Genomic DNA, 21356 nt, shown 5'->3' with positions numbered 1-21356 from the left:
TGAACCAGGAAGAAATAGAAAATATTAACAGACCAATCACATGCACTGAAATTGAAACTGTGATTAAAAATCTTCCAACAAACAGAAGCCCAGGACCAGATGGCTTCACAGGTGAATTCTACCAAACATTTAGCGAAGAGCTAACACCTATCCTCTTCAAACTCTTCCAAAACACAGCAGAGGGAGGAACACTCCCAAACTCATTCTACGAGGCCACCAACACCCTGATCCCAAAACCAGACAAAGATTTCACAAAGAAAGAAAACTACAGGTCAATATCACTGATTAACATAGATGCAAAAATCCTCAACAAATTACTAGCAAACAGAATTTAACAGCACATTAAAAAGATCATACAACATGATCAGTGTGGTTTATCCCAGGAATGCAAGGATTCTTCAGTATACTCAAATCAAGCAATCTGATACACCATATTAACAAATTGAAGAATAAAAACCATATGATAATCTCAATAGATGCAGAAAAAGCTTTCAACAAAATTCAACCCCATTTGTGAAAAAGCCCTCCAGAAAGTAGGCACAGAAGGAACTTACCTCAACATAATAAAGGCGATAGACAACAAACCCACAGCCAACATCGTCCTCAATGGTGAAAACTGAAACCATTTCCACTAAGATCAGGAACAAGACAAGGATGCCTACTCTCACCACTATTATTCAACATTGTTTTGGAAGTTTTAGCCACAGCAACCAGAGAAGAAAAAGAAATAAAAGAAATCCAAATCAGAAAAGAAGAAGTAAAGCTGTCACTGTTTGCAGATGACATAATACTATACATAGAGAATCCTAAAGATGCTATCAGAAAACTACTACAGCTAATCAATGAATCTGGTAAATTAGCAGGATACAAAATTAATGCACAGAAACCTCTTGCATTCCTATACACTAATGATGAAAAATCTGAAAATGAAATTAAGGAAACACTCCCATTTACCATTGCAACAAAAAGAATAAAATACCCAGGAATTAACCTACTGAAGGAGACCAAAGACCTGTATGCAGAAAAGTATAAGACACTGATGAAAGAAAGTAAAGATGATACAAATAGATGAAGAGATATATCATGTTCTTGTATTGGAAGAAAACACATTGTGAAAATGACTATACTACCCAAGGCAATCCACAGATTCAATGCAATCCCTATCAAAGTACCACTGGCGTTTTTCACAGAACTAGAACAAAAATTTCACAATTTGTATGGAAACACAAAAGACCCCGAATAGTCAAAGCAATCTTCAGAAGAAGAACAGAGTTTGAGAAATCAGGCTCTCTGACTTCAGACTATACTACAAAGCTACAGTAATCAAGACAGTATGGTACTGGCACAAAAACAGAAGTATAGATCAATGGAACAGGATAGAAAGCCCAGAGAAAAACCCACGCACATATGGTCACCTTATCTTTGATAAAGGATGCAAGAATATACAATGGAGAAAAGACAGCCTCTTCAATAAGTGTTGCTGGGAAAACTAGAGAGCTACATGTAAAAGAATGAAATTAGAACACTCCCTAACACCATACACAAAAATAAACTCAAAATGGATTAAAGACCTAAATGTAAGGCCAGACATTATCAAACTCTTAGAGGAAAACATAGGAAGAACACTCTATGACATAAATCACAGCAAGATCCTTTTTGACCCACCTCCTAGAGAAATGGAAATAAGAACAAAAATAAACAACTGGGACTTAATGAAACTTAAAATGTTGCACAGAAAAAGAAACCATAAACAAGATGAAAAGATAACCCTCAGAATGGGAGAAAATATTTGCAAACAAAGCAACTGACAAAGGATTAATCTCCATAATTACAAACAGCTCATGCAGCTCAACATCAAAAAAACAAGCAACCAAATCCAAAAATGGGCAGAAGACCTAAATAGACATTTCTCCAAAGAAGATATACAGATTGACAACAAACACATGAAAGAATGCTCAACATCACTAATTATTAGAGAAATTCCAATCAAAACTACAACGAGATATCATCTCACACCAGTCAGAATGGCCATCATCAAAAAATCTAGAAGCAATAAATGCTGGAGTGGGTGTGGAGAAAAGGGAACCCTCTTTCACTGCTGGTGGGAATGTAAACTGATAAAGCCACTATGGATAACAATATGGATGTTCTTTGAGAAACTAAAAATAGAACTACCATGCAACCCAGCAATCTCACTACTGGGCATATACCCTGAGAAAACCATAATTCAAAAAGAGTCATGTACCACATGTTCATTGCAGCTCTATTTACAATAGCCAGGACATGGAAGCAACCTAAGTGTCCATCGACAGACAAATGGATAAAGAAGATGTGGCACACATATACAATGGAATATTACTCAGCCATAAAAAGAAATGAAATTGAGTTATTTGTAGTGAGGTGGATGGACCTAGAGTCTGTCATACAGAGTGAAGTAAGTCCGAAAGAGAAAAACAAATACCATATGCTAACACATATGTATGGAATCTAAAAAAAACAAAAACGATGGTCATGAAGAACCTAGAGGCAGGATGGGAATAAAGACGCAGACCTACTAGATAATGGACTTGAGGACACGGGGTGGGGGAAGGGTAAGCTGTGACAAAGTGAGACAGTGGCATGGACATATATACACTACCAAATGTAAAACCAATAGCTAGTGGGAAGCAGCCGTATAGCACAGGGAGATCAGGTCGGTGCTTCATGAACAGCTAGAGGGGTGGGATAGGGAGAATGGAAGGGAGGGAGACACAAGAGGGAAGAGATATGAGGATGCATGTATATGTATAGCTGATTCACTTTGTTATAAAGCAGAAACTAACACACCATTGTAAAGCAGTTATACTCCATTAAAGATGTTAAAAAATAATTAATTAATTAATTTTTTTTAAAAAGTGCTCAGTTAGGGAAAGTTTACCTGTCGAGGTACAGTGTTACATAGCTGTGACAGCAGCGAGGCTAGAAGGCATGGATGTGGGGATAAGGCATGTAAGAGAGGTTTAATAGCATCTTTATTTCTTTGTTGAAAAAACAGAAAGCTCATTAAAGATTTTTAGATCCTTTCCAAAATGAGGCCTATATATAAAATGTTGACAAACTTCTGAATTGCTGAAGTTTCTACCTTAAATGTCTACATGTTCAAAATTTTTAAACAGAACAAGGAAAATTAAGGAATACCTGTAGATCAAAGCAACTGAATTATAAGTTTGAGTATGGAGTTCATCTTGATTTCAATCCAGTTTTAAGTTTTCCAATGGGAGAATATTTTCAAACATGAAAAATCTATTTTTTTGACTATAACCCATGCATGCGGGATCTTATCCCCAACCAGGGATGGAACCCGCACCCCATGTTGTGGCAGAGTGGATTCTTAACCACTGGAGCACCAGGGAAGTCCCTGAATAATCTTTTAATAATCAGCTCAATAATGAGTAAACAATCCAATTATTTTTATTATAGAAAAAATTATCTAATGGTTTAAAAATTAGGTCATTGGCTGTTCTGAACAGATATTATTTTACATCTTAAAAAGAATGAATTGTTCTGACTGTATCATCCAACAATAATATTGGATGTCCATAAACTATTTCTTTTCATTACAAATGTCTAAATAGTCAAAGATTAATGAGGATAATGAGCAACTAATGGATTATTTGCAAGACTTAGAACATTATCCCATCCAAACAAAAACTACCTGAATGGCTTTTTCTGCAAACACAAGGTCCTTGGAAACTTGAGAAGAATTTGTAGAACTGTCTCATATTTAAGTAACTTTCTGAATCTGCTAGTGATTAGAATATGAAAAAATAACATGGAATGCAAATAAGTGGCATATACATTTAACAAAGAAACCTAAAGCCCTACTTTGATAAAGCATCTAAGTCTGTGAGGAAGACTACATCTAACAAAGAACAGACCAGTCAGAATATACTTTCTGGCCAGGATTTCTGAGTCTCTTAATGTGCCCAGTGACTAAAGTAATATTTCCTGAGTTTCAAAACATGTGTGCCTATGTACACAAGATAAAAATGAGGTACCAGTGAGTTTTCTTTCTTTGATTCCTCCTTAGCCTCAATCTTTCCTCACTTTGCTCCATATTATTAATTGTTCAATCCCATCTGTGAAGAACAGACTTGCTTCCCCCAATGTTACCACCTCTGGCAGGAAAACCCTGAAATAGAGCCATTCCTCTGCCCCTTGTTATCTTTTTTCTGAACCTCTTCTCAAGTACTTCCCAGCCCTTGTACTGCATATGGTGACAGGGCTAATTTTCATCCCAGATAATCAGATATTTGCTCTACAGAAACTCTCCAGATAGGTTCAAGTAAGCTATAAACTCGGTGATATATTCGTTTTATAGAATTTAGTCCATCCTTTTGTATCTTTCTCATTGTTATCAATAATATGATCCAATGACACACAGCAATTAAAAATTTGAAAAACCACAAGGGCCAATCAAACTTAAAAGTTTTAATGTCTGTTTCCTTATGATATGATTATCTTTCTGTTTATTATAATTTTTTAAGGCCTTAAACCTGGGCTAACTCAAACACGGGAAAATTGTAGTTACAACAAATATGCTCATATTTGTGCTCTCCCACTTACTAACCCTCTTGCCTTGGACAAACCTCAACTTCTCTGAGCCTCACTTTCTTTATCAGTAAGATGAATTTAATATTACACCTGGCTTTCCTACTGCAAGGGATTATTGCAAGAATAAAACAAAATCATTTATGTAATGATGACTAGTACATAACACTGTGGTATCTAAATACTATTGTTGGCATGTTGTGTGCCATTTTCCTTGTGCACTGACAATGGATACAGGTAAGACATTGTAAGTGTCCAGTTGTCCACATAACTGTGCTCACAATATTAACATCATACATGCCAAGAAGCAGGTGAAGCAGAGCTCCTAACATGACAGATTATATACCCAATAAATATAATTGAATGAATACCACATTTTAAACTAATTTTCAACAATTCTCATTTAGAGTCTCCCTCCAAAATAAGCCTGAATTTGAAGGTAAAAGGGCAGGCGGTTATATTTATCATGTCGGGTTCGATATATTCATTCAATGTTTGAGTTCTTTCATGAAGTTTTGAAGACCCCTAAACATATAAGGCTGGTAAATTCTTCCCCATTTTATGGGTGAGCCGACTGAGAAGCAGGGAACTAAGTGAGCCCCCGTGATGGACGGCTGGGAGGGAAAACATGCTCTGAGTACCAGCCCTCATGCTGCCTTCAGACTGGCAGACCCGGCGGTGCCTTTGCAGTTTGGACTTAGTCCCCACCTGATTATTAACCAATGTGCTCTTTCCTTACTTACCCTGCAAACACATGTGTTTCGTGTTTGTAGTTGGATGTTAGTTCGCATCTTACTGGAATATTTTGTCTACTGTTATATAATTAAGCTAGAAGGACCACTGTGGAATGTGGAATAGCAATATGACCCAAAGATCATCAAAGGAGTCACAAGTCTTTTAATGATCATGTATAATTGGTTAACCACACAAAGTAGTCTTGATTTTGCTTATATCAAGCAAAAATTAATAATATTTTGAAAACAGTATCTGTGCCTTATTTTGTTGTTTTTGTTTGTTTGTCTGCAGCATACCAATACCTAACAAGATTTTATAGAAGGACGTGTTGTCTATTGAGGACAATTCCTGGATCACAGAACAAAAGTGATCATCCTCATTGTGGATATAGTATTATAATCATCAAGACATTGGCTGAAAGCCAATTTATGTATTTATAAAGTCATTTTGTTTTAGGTTGAATAATTCTAACTGTAATTTGTCACTTTGAATAGCAGTGACACTTCTGTTCACAGAGCCAGAAGAGTTTAAATGGGATGGGATTCTCTGGAAAATTTTTCCTCCTTTAATTTTAAAAGTCTGTCAGAATGTTCTCTTTTCCATTCCATCAAATCATGAGCTTTTCAGTAAAACACCAGTGAAAGGGAAAAACGAGGGAAATATTGACTTTGCAAATGGTATCCATGAGTCTTTTCTCTTAAAGACCCTTACCAACTTTTTAGTTCAGCTACACTCAGGTTCTTTTTTATTTTAAGACAATAAAGAATTTTTTCATAATTAATCTGGTCATATTCATTCTGACAAAACAGAGCTCAGTGTTTAAAGTTATCCTAGGACAAACACAAAAACTGCCAAAAATAGTAGATTCAAGACGTACTGTTGTTCAGTTACTCGCTGAAGTACCCTGAAGTTTGACTTTGCTATTTTCACACATTCTCTGTCTTGCAGGATTCACCAGCCTGTGCCTGGTTGAGAGTCCTGATTTGAAGTCTCCTTGGCAAAACATAGCTGTCTATTCCAGGAGTTTTTCTTGTTGCTTTTGTAACATTTTTCTTAAATCCACTATAAGGAGAGACAATTTTACATTAATTTTTTAAAAGCATGGGTGTACAGTACTATGAAATTCTTGATGAATTTTATTTTCCACCGGAGATTATGTATCATACAGGTAATCAAAGCCAAACAAACAAAACAAAACAACAATTGACCTGACTGGAAAGGAGGGATCTCTGAACTTTCTCCCACCATGGGTTAGAACCCAGATATTTGGGGCTGAGGCTGGAGTGTGAAAGACTGAAAATATGCCAACCTTTGATTTCTACCTGAGAGTACACGTATTTCTGAGCATAGGTTCCCTTCTGGTGCTTCACACCACACAGCACATGCCAGTCCATATACCACACGGTGTAATGCCATGTTTGATGGTAGCCAGGATCAGTTTCTCATCTTCATCCTCTGCTGCTTGTCTTATTATTACTTGAGTGCTAGATTTATAGCCTTGACTTTCCCAAATGGAAATGGGAACACATCAGAACACATTTTTCCAAACATGTAATTAACCATAGATTCATATTATTTCTTATGTGTGATTTCTTCAAAGAGCTTTGATTTTTTAAATTTAAATTTATTTTAAACAACATTTTGGAGAATGTACTGTGTTGACACTAGAGGAGGTAATCTAGGTAACAACAAAATGCTCACTTTGTCCTCTTATTATGGTTCAGAAATAAGATAGGTACACAAATAATTACAATATAAAGCAGAATGTGAATTGTTTCAATCAGGGGAATATGTTTTTATTTTCCCTTCCTTGTGTGACAACTTACTGTAACTTTTCCTGACTGCTTTTTCTTTATATGTTTATAATGTATGCTGTGGCCTTTGACATTTATGTATGTTTGAAGTAATCAAGGTTGTTATTTCTTCAAAGGAAAATACTTTTTATACTTTCCAATAGTTTGACATTTGAAGTGTTGAATTTTATCTAATAAAAAGGAAAAAAATAAAATGCTGTTGCTTACAAGACATTGCCATTACTTCTCAGTTTCATAAAAACATACTCCTTTGCCTGTAGTAAATGTAAATAGAAGGTGAAATGCTTATAGAGGATGATAACTACCAGGGCGGCTTTGATTTTATTTTTGCTATATGACTATGCTCTGTGATGGTTTCATTTCAAGCCAGACACGATGACCTTCCCAATTTCAGAAAAATTTTCTCCATGATTGCTTCATCTTAGAACTGTAGAGCACATATTTCCATCTGGAAATGAATCACTCAGTGATCCACATGTGCCATACCAACTAAAGTCAATCTGGGGCCCGTCTCCAGTGGCTCTGCCAAATACAAGGATAATCCAAGCCATGAGATGTTGGCTTTCCTATTTGATTAACGAGGGCGATACTTAAATTTGATATATTTTAAGGTCAATCGTTTGCTTAAAAGCAAAAGGCCTTCATTTATCTTATTCTTAATAAAATGGTCAAGTGTAAATGTGGATTAAAACCTTCTTCATTTTGAGCCATTGAAACGTGCTTCATTTTGGAAAGTGGATTGTTTCCGTCTAATTTTCTCTTTTTTCCTGACGACAAAGAATTTTGTTTATTGAATTTGTTGAATTTTGTTTACTTTCCATTTATTTTACTGATGGCAAGGGATTTTATTTATTGAACTATTGAATTTCATTTATTTTTCTTTTATGATATAAATTTCTCTTTTATTCTTTAAAATAAATTTTGAAAATCTTTTGACAAATCAAAATAACCTAAGTGCCCTCATGTCTCAACAAACATACCTACCAAAGGACACAATGGGTTTTAAAAGAAAATGAAAAAACTATACCATATAGACACACCAATTCTGTTATCAGCAATATCAATGAGCACAATTCTTGTTGTCCATGCAATTATCTTTTTGTTGTAAAATTTATACCTTGTTTACCAAAGGTCAAGATCACTGAAGATCTTATTAAGTAAAGGTGGAAATGATAGCGATAATTCACTTATAAGTCAAACTCAAATAAACCTTGAAATAAGGTGGGCTTGTGTTAAATATGAAAAAAAAACTTCTTTATTCTTCCCTCCCTATCAGATGTAGAATGTGAGTTTTGTTTCGTACACAATTACTCATAGCTTGTGTACTAAGTTCAAAAGGTAGAAAGCACAAGATTTGTTATCTATATTATATTCCAGATAGAGTATATAGCATATATTAGATAGGTCCTTATCTTATACAAGGACCTATCTAATATTGACTTAGCTTAGGTTCCCCAGAAACCAGAGCCTGAGACAAGAGTTTGTATGCAGGCAGGTCATTTGATAACTGATCCTATTTATAGCAGTGAGGGACTTGAGAGAGTGAAAGAAGGAAGGAGGGAGAGAGTCAACATAATTGTCACTGTTTGAGCACCACTATGAGTAAAAAAGTGCTCAATCCTTCTGGGAACTTCAAGGGAAGAGGACTTAGAACATTTAGTTGTAGATGGCCAGTAGAGTCTATTATATCTTCCAAGCTTATGACCTGTACATCATTGCTAATTCAATACAGTTATATTCTTTCAGAGCAGCAATGCCCGAGATGGGTTCATTAGAATACATGAATAATGATAACATTTGTAACCGGTACCCCAAGTTTTATGTTCAAGTAAATATGAGAAGTATTTAAACAAACTGGAATAGATTTCTTCGCTCAACACTTTCTGAATATTTAATACTTTGATGAGTTTCTGAATCATGATTTTAAATGATCTACTAAAATTATTTTTTCTATTTCAACTATGTTTATTTTCTCATTTGGATTTTCTCTTTCTCCTTAATTTTATTTAATTTTTAATGTATTCTTTAAAAATGAAATTTTCAATTAAAATTTCCTACTATCATAATAATTTTTTACTCTTTCAATCTCATCCATATTCCCAATATTATTTATAATTATGTCTTCTCTCATTTATATAGACCTATTACTTTTGTAAAAGAAGTAATTTGTGGATTTAGGTTTCAATTTGAATTTTTTTCTAAATTAATTCTTTTATCTTTCTCATTCTGTTTTCCATATATTAATTTTTTACTTGTTTTTCTTTTACTAACTTCTTTTTTATTCCAAATTCTGAAATTTAATTTTTATTGAATTATAATTGACTTAAAATATATTAGTCTCAGGTATACAAAATATGGTTTCTTTATTTTTATACATTATGAAAGGATCACCACAATAAGTCTAGTTACCATCTGTCATCATACAAAGATATTAAGTTATTATTGATGATACTCCCCACAATGTACATTTCATCCTGCGACTCATTTACTTTGTAACTGGAGTTTTGTACTCTTAATTTCTCTTACCTTTCACTCATGCACCTACCCCCTTCCCCTTTGGCAATCACCTGTTTGTTCTCTGTATCTATGTCTGTTTTGTTATGTTTGTTCATTTGTTTTGTTTTTTAGACTTCACAAATAAGTGAGATATATATATATATATATCACATCTTCTTTATCTATTCATCTATTGATGGGCACTTAGATTGCTATCATATCTTGGCTATTGTAAATAATGCCAGGAGTGGAATTGCTGTATTGTATGATAGTTCTACTTTTAATTTTTTGAGGAACCTCCGTATTGTTTTCCATAGTGGCTGTACAATTTTACATTTCCACCAGCAATGCATGAGGATTCTTTTTTCTCCACATCCTCACCAACACTTGTTATTGCTTGTCTTTTGGATGGTAGTCATTCTAACAGATATGGAGCGATATCTCATTGTGGTTTTGATTTGCATTTCCCTGATAATTAGTGATGTTGAGCATCTTTTCATGTGCCTGTTGGCCATCTGTATGTCTTCTTTAGAAAAGAATCTATTCAGGTCTTCTGCCCATTTTTTAATTGAATTATTTGATTTTTTTATATCGAGTCATATAAGTTCTTTATATATTATATTCTGGATATCAACCTCTTATTGAATACATCATTTACAAATATATTCTCCCACTCAGTAGGTGGCCTTTTGGTTTTGTTGATGGTTTCCTTTGCTGTGCAAACCTTTTTAGTTTGATATAGTCCCATGTGTTTATTCTTGCTTTTGTTTCCCTTGCCTGAGGACACATCAAAAAAAAAAAAAAATGCTAGGACTGATGTCAAAGAACATAATGCCTATGTTTTTTCCTAAAGGTTTTATGGCTTCAGGTCTTACATTCAAGTCTTTAATCCATTTTGAGTTTATTTTTGTTTGTTTGAGAAAATGGTACCATTTCATTCTTTTAGGTGTAGCTGTCCAGTTTTCCCAACACAATTTATTGAAAAGACTGTCTTTTCACCATTGTATAGTCTTCCTTCCTTTGTCATAGATTAATTGACCACACCAGTGTGGGTTTATTTCTGAACTCTATTTTTCCCTATCGATTTATGTGTCTATTTTTGTGCCAGTACCACACTGTTTTGATGACTGCAGCTTTGCAGTATAGTTTAAATTCAGGGAGCACAATACCTTTAGCTTTGTTCTTCTTTCTCAGGATCGTTTTAGCCATTCAGGGTCTTTTGTGATTTTATACACATTTTAGAATTATTTGTTCTAGTTCTGTGAAAAAATACCATGAGTATTTTGATAGGAATTGCATTGAATTTGTACATTGCTTTGGGCAGTATGGACATTTTAACAACATTAATTCTTCCAATCCATGGGCCTGGAATATCCTTCCATTTATTTGTGTCATCTTCAGTTTCTTTCATCAATGTCTTGTAGTTTGCAGGGTATAGGTCTTTCACCTCCTTGGTTAAATTTCTTCCTAAGTACTTTATTCTTTTCAATGCAATTGTAAATGGGATTGTTTTCTTAATTTCTCTTTCTGATAGTGTGTTATTACTTTACAGAAATGCAACAAATTTCTGTGTATTAATTTTGTATCCTGCAACATTACTATATTCATTTATTAGTTCTAGTAGTTTTTTGGTGGCACCTTTAGGATTTCTATATATTGGTATCATGTCATCTGCAAATAGTGACAGTTTTACTTCTTTCTTTCCAATTTGAATGCCCTTTATTTCTTTTTCTTGCCTAATTTCTGTGGCTAGGACTTCCAATATGTTGAATAAAAGTGGTGAAAGTAGGCGTTCTTGTCTTATTCCTGATCTTAGAGGAAAAACTTCCAGCTTTTCACTGTTGAATACGATGTTACCTGTGGGTCTGTCATATATGGTCTTTATTATGTTGAGGTACATTTCCTCAATATCCACCTTGTTGAGAGTTAATATCATAAATAGATGTTGAATTTTGTCAAATGCTTTTAGTGCATCTATTGAAATGATCATATGATTTTTATTCTTTGTTTTGTTAATATGATGTATCACATTGATTGATTTGCAAGTGTTGAACCATCTTTGCATCCTTGGAATAATTCCCACTTGATTATGGTATGTGATCCTTTTAATGTATTGTTGAATTAGGTTTGCTAATGTTTTGTTGAGGGCTTTTGCATTTGTGATCATTGTTGGCCTGTAATTCTCTTATTTTGTAGCATCTGTGTCTGGTTTTGGTATCAGGGTAATGCTGGCCTCAAATAATGTGTTTGGAAGCATACCTTCCTCTTCATATTTTGGAATAGTTTGAGAAGACAGCTATTATTTTGTTTTAAACGTTTGGAAGAATTCACGGGGGAAGCCATCTGGTCCTGGAATTTTGTTTGTCATAAGTTTTTTGATTCCTGATTCAATTTTGTTGCTAGTAATTGGTCTATTCAGATTTTCTGTTTCTTCATGGTTCAGTTTTAGAAGATTTTATGCTTCTAGGAATTTGTCCATTTATTCTAGATTGTTCAATTTGTTTGTATATGATTGTTTATAGTTGTTCCTTGCTATCTTTTGTATTTCTGTATTGGTTGTAACTTCTTTTTCATTTCTGATTATATTTATTTTGGTCCACCTTTTTTTTTTGCGGTACACGGGCCTCTCACTGTTGTGGCCACTCCCATTGCAGAGCACAGGCTCCAGATGCGCAGGCTCAGCGGCCATGGCTCACAGGCCCAGCCACTCCACGGCATGTGGGATCTTCCCAGACAAGGGCATGAACCAGTGGCCCCTGCATCGGCAGGCAGACTCTCAACAACTGCGCCACCAGGGAAGCCCTGGTCCACCTTATTTTTCATGATGAGTCTGGCTAAAGTTTTATCAATTTTATTTATCTTTTCAAAGAATCAGCTCTTAGCTTCATTGACCTTTTCTATTGTTTTTTAGTCTATTTCATTTATTACTACTCTGATCTTTATTATTTTCTTCCTTCTAATTACTTTGGGTTTTGTTTGTTCTTTCCCTAGTTCCTTTAGTTTTAAAATTAATTTTTTTTATTTGAAAATTTTCTTGTTTCTTGAGTAGATGTGTATTGCTATGAACTTTCCTCTTAGAACTGCTTTTGTTTTGATACCACTTTATACCAGTGTGGTCAGAAAAGATGCTTGATATGATTTCAATCTTCTTAAATTTATTAACATTTGTTTTGTGACATAATATGTGATCTAACCTGGGGAATGTTTTATGTGCACTTGAAAAGAATGTGAATTGCTCTTTGGGGATGGAATATTCTGTATATACCTATTAAGCCCTTTGGTCAAATGTATCATTTAAAGCCAATGTTTTCTTGATTTTCTGTCTAGATGACCTATTCATTGATGTAAGTAGGGTGCTAAATCCCCTATTATTATTGTTTTGCTGCCAATTTCTCCCTTTATATCTCTTAATATTTAGTTTATTTACTTAAGTCCTTCTATGTTGATACATAAATATTTACAAATGTTTTATTCTTTTGGATTGACCCCTTTATCACTATGTAATACCTTTATTTGTCTTTTGCTATAGTCTTTGTTTTAAAGTCAATTTTGTCTGATATAATTATTGCTACCTCACCTTTCTTTTTGTTTCCACTTGCATAATTTTTTTCTATCTCTTCACTTTCAGTCTCTGTGTGTCTTTAGATCTGAAGTGTGTCTCTTATGGGTAGCATATATATGGGACTTTTAAAACATCCATTCAGCCACCCTATGTTTTTTATTGGATAATTTAATCCCTTTATATTTAAAGTAATTATTGATTAGCATGTACTTATTACCATTCTGTTAATTGCTCTTTTTTTTTCTTTTGGTAGTTCTTCTCTGTTCTTTTCTTCTTTTTTGCTCTCTTTCCTTATGGTTTTATGACTCTCTTTAGTGTCATGTTTGGATTGCTTTCTCTTTATTGATTTATTTGTGTGTGTGTGTGTCTATTACATGCTTTTTGTTTGTGGTTACCATGAGGCTCATATACAACAACCTATATATATAGTAGTCTGCTTCTGCTCTACATTTTTACTCCCTCACTCTCCCCCAGATTTTGTGTTTTGGGCATCATAATTTACATCTTTTTATGTTGTGTATCCCTTAACTAGTTATTGTAGTTATAGTTGATTTCATTTTATAAGTGGTTGATCTACTACCTTTACTATATATTTGACTTTACTAGTGAGAATTTTTCTTTTATGTATTTTCTTATTTCTAGTTATGGCCTTTTCTACTTAAAGAAATTCCTTTAACATTTTTTATAAGGCCAGTTTAGTGGTGATAAATTTCTTTAGATTTTACTTCTCTGGGAACCTCTTCATCTCTCCTTCAATTCTAAATGATAACCCTGGCAGGTGGAGTATTCTTGGTTGTAAGTTTTTTCCTTTCAGCACATTGAATATAGCATGCCACTACCTTCTGACCTAGAAAGTTTCTACTGAAAAATCTGTTGACAGTCTTATGGGGTTTCCCTTGTAAGTATTAAATTGTTTTTCTCTAGCTGCTTTTAAGATTCTCTCTTTATCCTTAACTCTGATGATTTTAATTATAATGTGTCTTGACGTGGTTCTCCTTGGGCTGATCCTGTTTGGAACTCTGTGCTTCCTGGACCTGGATATCTGTTTCCTTTCCCAGGTTAGGAGAACTTTTTGCCATTTCTTTATATAATTTTTCAGACCCCTTCTCTATCTTTCTCCTTCTATACTGTTAATGACAGTCTGCTTGATGTTATCCTAGAGGCCCTTAAGGTATCCTTAGTTTTTAAAACTCTTTTTGTTAAAATATTGCCACTATGTGTGGGTGAGATCCATTGTTTTGTCTTCCAGCTCACTGATTTGTGCTTCTACTTCATCTATTCTGCTCTCGAACCCCTCTAGTATAATTTTCATTTTAATTATAACCTCTGTTTGGTACTTTCTTTATTTTCTATCTCTTTGTTGAAGTTCTCATTGTGTTCATCTATTCTTCTCCCCAGCCTGGTGAGCATCTTTATGACCATTATTTTGAACTCCTTATCTGGTAGCTTGCTTATCTCCATTTCATTAAGGTCTTTTTCTGGTGATTTGTCTTGTTCTTTGGTGTCTTATTCTCTGTCTCCTCATATTGCCTGATTCTGTGTTTGTCTGTATGTACTAGGCAACACAGCTACCTCTCCCAGTCTTGAAGATGTGGTCTCATGGGGTCTTGTGGGGTCTTGTGATGTGTGGGGCCCAGAAGCACAATCTCTCCTAGTCTCCAGAGCCCAGCACTCAAAGGTCATCCCTTGAGCACCCTTGCAAGGTATGGTGGGGCCACAGCTGCTGCACAAGATAGACTGGGCCCAGGGCACTCAACGAACTTGGTTGTGCAGGGCAGGTGGGGCTTGGGACAAGCCCATTGGTGCTAGTGGGAGAGCACCAAAAATGGGGGCCTCAGCTCCATCACCAGCAATTTAGAATGAAATTGCAAAAATGGCACCCACTCAACATTTATGTCCCCAGAGAAAATCACTGGTGCTTCCTGCCTTTCTAACAGCTGTTTTAGGATTAGCAAGTGGGTCCCCCTCACTTCTGGTTTAGGCACTTTTCAAACTGCTGCTTTTGTTCTGGATGTCAGGGTAACTGAATCTGTGTGGGAGATCTTTTAGAGCAGGTTCTCAGCTGCTGTGTGGGATGGGTGGGACATGGGACCTGCCCACCAGTGCTAGCAGGCTAGAGGGAGGGCACCAAAAGTGGCACTCACCAGCTCCATCACAGGCAAGTTAGAATGAGGTTGCAAAAATGATGCATGACAGTGTTGCCATCCCCAGAGAATGTCACTGCAGGTTCCCCCCTTTCCAGCAGCTGCTTTAGGATTTGTAGGTGGGTCTCCCTCACTTTTCAAACTGTTGCTTTTGCATTGGATCTCAGGGCAAGTGAGTTCTCATGTGAGCTTTTCAAGAGTGTGTTCTCCATTCCCCACAGTTCTATGGCTCCCCTTGATTTAATCCCTATTGATTTTCAAAACCAGGCATTTGGAGGGCTCATTTTTCTAGTGTTGGACCCAGGGGTCAAGGTGCCTGATGTAGGGCACAGACCCTTCACTCCTTGAAGGAAAGTTTGTATTTTGGGGACCCCTTCCCAGTTGTGGGACATTGAACCTGGCATGGAGTCCTAGATGAGAGACTGATTCTCTGCCTCTCTTACTGTCGCCATACAATACATCTTTTTTATCTTTTGTTGTGCAGGTGCTTTTCATCTAGTTCTCAAGTCCTTTTCAGGGGAAAATTATTCCATGTGTAGCTGTAAATTTTTTGTGTCCATGAGAAGAAGTGAGGATGGGCCTCCTATGCTACCATCTTGAACTCTCTCTCCTTATTATTATTTTTTTTTTGTGGTACGCAGGCCTCTCACTGTTGTGGCCTCTCCCGTTGCGGAGCACAGGCTCCGGACGCGCAGGCTCAGCGGCCATGGCCCACGGGCCCAGCCGCTCTGCGGCATGTGGGATCCTCCCGGACCGGGGCACGAACCCATGTCCACTGCATCGGCAGGCGGACTCTCAACCACTGCACCACCAGGGAAGCCCTGTCTTACTTATTTATAAAGGAAGATTTTCCTCATGGAGAACTTCAAAGATGTAGGTGCCATAAATTTATAATTGTAAAAAGTAATAGGTAATACATTTTGAGCTTGTGTTATGTGCAAAGCACTGCTCCAAGAGCTTTATGTGTATTAATGTATTTAATTATCACAATTTTGCAAGACAAGGAAGATTATTTTCTCCACTTTACAGAATTAAAAAATTGAGGCACAAAGTAAACTGCAGGAAATTTTCCTTAGAGTTTTAAAGGTGATCCAAGACAGAATCTTTTGAGTAAGTAATACAAGTGGGTATGAAAACTGCATTGGCATATTTATTTTCCAATTATGTCCAAAGTTTGGTGTATCTGGAAGTTTCAGTAGTACATATTTATAGTTTATTTTCAAACATATTTTATACATCATAAATACAACATAACTTTTAAATATATTTTTCAATACATCAATAAAACATCTATGATATTCATTCTATTTTTCTCTCTAAAGTAGTCTTTTGGCTTTTCTGAAAGCATCTTATTTCCAATTCTAGGGATGACTTTCTTAATAATACTTATTTTGAAAAAAATGCTTTATTTTCATTTCGTGCAATTTCGACCAAGTGTTCAAAATGAAGTTTGAAGAACCAGAAGCAAATGTCCAAGCACGAGTTTTAGAAAAGATTCATACGTATGACGGGTACAGGCTGGAAGTTGGTTTGGAGGATTTGATGGGATTAAGATTAGCGTTAGGGTTAGGGTTAGTGTTGGGGTTTGGATTCGGGGTGAGGATGAGAAAGGAAAGGAAGCTGATGGGTAATTTACATTAAGCAGTTAGACAGAAGTTAATAGTGTCAATTATTATTATTACTGTAATTTGTATATCACAATTGTTTACATTAAAATATTTAGTAAATATTTATATTGGTTATTTTAATAATTATGAAACTGAGCAGGACTCTTTGGGGCCCTCCTGGGTACAAAGCCCTTTCTGTATGTCATGTTTCTCATTTGTAGGAAAAAGGCTTCAGTCTCCCTCCCTGAATTCCAAAGGGCAGATTCAAACAGTTACTAATTAAGGAAGGGAGGGAATGCAGAAGCTAAGGAAGAGTGGTCAAGAAACAATAGTGCAGGGATATGGGCTTCCCTGGTGGTGCAGTGGTTGAGAATCCGCCTGCCGATGCAGGGGACACGGGTTCGTGCCCCAGTCTGGGAAGATCCCACATACCGCGGAGCGGCTGGGACCGTGAGCCATGGCCGCTGAGCCTGCGCATCCAGAGCCTGTGCTCCGCAACAGGAGAGGCCACAGCAGTGAGAGGCCCGCGTACTGCAAAAAAAAAAAAAAAAAATAGTGCAGGGATAAAGCAGTGTCCTGGTTCCTCCTTAAGAGACATACATAACAATATATCTCCGAGTTCTTCTGCAGGAACTAAGGCCCCCACCCAGCCAGAGGGTGGTAACTTCAGGCTGAGCACAAGCATGTGGGGTCCAGACTGGTTGGAACCATAAGGCTGATGATCGAGATTTCTAGGACACCAACCTGTTACCTCACCACCAACCAGGCAGTTGAAGGTTACACACCCTGCAGCTCTCCCCCCAAATTTTGCCATTAAAAACTCTCCCCCAAAAACCATTGGGGAGTTCTACTCATTTGAGTACTAGCAACCCATTCTCCTTGCTCATCCACTGTGATACACTTTCTGTGCTCCAAACTCCAACATTTTGGTTTGTTTGGTCTCACTGTGCATTGGGCACACAAGCTTGGGTTCAACAACAGTTACAGTGTTACAAGTTAGGGTAGATTGTAAATGCCTTCCATGTCTGGGGAAACCTAACTGGTTCATTCTCAATACCATAAACCTGATTCCAAAGTGCTGTTTGTGTGTTGAATCATCAAATAATTATTTGTTAATTGTTTAACCAGTGTGTATAAAAGCTTAGCCTCAGCACCACCTGGACTACTTATTCAAAATTGAGGTTCCTGGGCCTCACCACAGATGTACCAAATCTGAATCTCTAGTAAGGAGGCCCTGATATCTGCATTTTCAGAAGCTCTCTGAGCAGCTGTGAGAAACACTATTGGAAAACCATTATGTAGGCCAAAGTGATGAACAACTGTCCCAAGAATGTCATGGTCCCTAAATCAATTCCCAGATTTAAGTGGGTTTATAAACCCAGAACCCTTTGAAAGTAGGGGAGGTGGTGAGCTCCCCTTGAGGAAGGACCTTAGTACACTACCAAAAATTCATACTCTTAACTGTTATCCCAGCTTTTCACCCAAGGACATGCGGCCTTTTACCAGAGTAACTGCTATGAGGAAAGGACATAATCAAGCCTTTCAGAGACTACTGGATACTGGCTCTGAACTGACATTAATTCCAGGATTCAAAATGTCATTGTGGTCCACCAGTCAGAGTAAGCACTTATGGATGTCAGGTGACCAATGGAGTTTTTTTTTTTTTTTTTTTAACATCTTTATTGGGGTATAATTGCTTTACAATGGTGTGTTAGTTTCTGCTTTATAACAAAGTGAATCAGTCATACATAAACATATGTTCCCATATGTCTTCCCTGTTGCGTCTCCCTCCCTCCCACCCTCCCCATCCCACCCCTCCAGGCTGTCACAAAGCACCGAGCCAATAGCCCTGTGCCATGCGGCTGCTTCCCACTAGCTATCTACCTTACTGCGTTTGTTAGTGTGTATATGCCCATGACTCTCTCTCGCCCTGTCACAGCTCACCCTTCCCCCTCCCCATAACCTCAAGTCCGTTCTCTAAGAGGTCTGCGTCTTTATTCCTGCTTTACCCCTAGGTTCTTCATGACATTTTTTCTTAAATTCCATATATATGTGTTAGCATACGGTATTTGTCTTTTTCTTTCTGACTTACTTCACTCTGTATGACAGACTCTAGGTCTATCCACCTCATTACAAATAGCTCAATTTCGTTTCTTTTTTTTTTTTTTTTTTTAACATCTTTATTGGGGTATAATTGCTTTACAATGGTGTGTTAGTTTCTGCTTTATAACAAAGTGAATCAGTCATACATAAACATATGTTCCCATATGTCTTCCCTGTTGCGTCTCCCTCCCTCCCACCCTCCCCATCCCACCCCTCCAGGCTGTCACAAAGCACCGAGCCAATATCCCCGTGCCATGCGGCTGCTTCCCACTAGCTATCTACCTTACTGCGTTTGTTAGTGTGTATATGCCCATGACTCTCTCTCGCCCTGTCACAGCTCACCCTTCCCCCTCCCCATAACCTCAAGTCCGTTCTCTAAGAGGTCTGCGTCTTTATTCCTGCTTTACCCCTAGGTTCTTCATGACATTTTTTTCTTAAATTCCATATATATGTGTTAGCATACGGTATTTGTCTTTTTCTTTCTGACTTACTTCACTCTGTATGACAGACTCTAGGTCTATCCACCTCATTACAAATAGCTCAATTTCATTTCTTTTTATGGCTGAGTAATATTCCATTGTATATATGTGCCACATCTTCTTTATCCATTCATCCGATGACGGGCACTTAGGTTGTTTCCATCTCCGGGCTATTGTAAATAGAGCTGCAATGAACATTTTGGTACATGACTCTTTTTGAATTTTGGTTTTCTCAGGGTATATGCCCAGTAGTGGGATTGCTGGGTCATATGGTAGTTCTATTTGTAGTTTTTTAAGGAACCTCCATACTGTTCTCCATAGTGGCTGAACCAATTCACATTCCCACCAGCAGTGCAAGAGTGTTCCCTTTTCTCCACACCCTCTCCAGCATTTATTGTTTCTAGATTTTTTGATGATGGCCATTCTGACTGGTGTGAGATGATATCTCATTGTAGTTTTGATTTGCATTTCTCTAATGATTAATGATGTTGAGCATTCTTTCATGTGTTTGTTGGCAGTCTGTATATCTTCTTTGGAGAAATGTCTATTTAGGTCTTCTGCCCATTTTTGGATTGGGTTGTTTGTTTTCTTGTTATTGAGCTGCATGAGCTGCTTGTAAATTTTGGAGATTAATCCTTTGTCGGTTGCTTCATTTGCAAATATTTTCTCCCATTCTGAGGGTTGTCTTTTGGTCTTGTTTATGGTTTCCTTTGCTGTGCAAAAGCTTTGAAGTTTCATTAGGTCCCATTTGTTTATTTTTCTTTTTATTTCCATTACTCTAGGAGGTGGGTCAGAAAGGATCTTGCTTTGATTTATGTCATAGAGTGTTCTGCCTATGTTTTCCTCTAAGAGTTTGATAGTTTCTGGCCTTACATTTAGGTCTTTAATCCATTTTGAGCTTATTTTTGTGTATGGTGTTAGGGAGTGATCTAATCTCATACTTTTACATGTACCTGTCCAGTTTTCCCAGCACCACTTATTGAAGAGGCTGTCCTTTCTCCATTGTACATTACTGCCACCTTTATCAAAGATAAGGTGTCCATATGTGCATGGGTTTATCTCTGGGCTTTCTATCCTGTTCCATTGATCTATCTTTCTGTTTTTGTGCCAGTACCATACCGTCTTGATGACTGTAGCTTTGTAGTATAGTCTGAAGTCAGGGAGCCTGATTCCTCCAGTTCCTTCTTTCGTTCTCAAGATTGCTTTGGCTATTCGGGGTCTTTTGTGTTTCCATAAAAATTGTGAAATTTTTTGTTCTAGTTCTGTGAAAAATGCCAGTGGTAGTTTGATAGGGATTGCATTGAATCTATAGATTGCTTTGGGTAGTAGAGTCATTTTCACAATGTTGATTCTTCCAATCCAAGAACATGGTATATCTCTCCATCTATTTATATCATCTTTAATTTCTTTCATCAGTGTCTTATAATTTTCTGCATACAGGTCTTTTGTCTCCTTAGGTAGGTTTATTCCTAGATATTTTATTCTTTTTGTTTCAGTGGTAAATGGGAGTGTTTTCTTGATTTCACTTTCAGATTTTTCATCATTAGTATATAGGAATGCCAGAGATTTCTGTGCATTAATTTTGTATCCTGCCACTTTACCAAATTCATTGATTAGCTCTAGTAGTTTTCTGGTAGCATCTTTAGGGTTCTCTATGTATAGGATCATGTCATCTGCAAACAGTGACAGCTTTACTTCTTCTTTTCCGATTTGGATTCCTTTTATTTCCTTTTCTTCTCTGATTGCTGTGGCTAAAACTTCCAAAACAATGTTGAATAATAGTGGTGAGAGTGGGCAACCTTGTCTTGTTCCTGATCTTAGTGGAA

The sequence above is a fragment of the Orcinus orca genome, chromosome 12, assembly GCF_937001465.1.
Source record: "Orcinus orca chromosome 12, mOrcOrc1.1, whole genome shotgun sequence".
NCBI lineage: Eukaryota > Metazoa > Chordata > Mammalia > Artiodactyla > Delphinidae > Orcinus > Orcinus orca.
The sequence above is the reverse complement of the archived record's forward strand: the minus strand, read 5'-3'. Positions refer to the sequence as shown.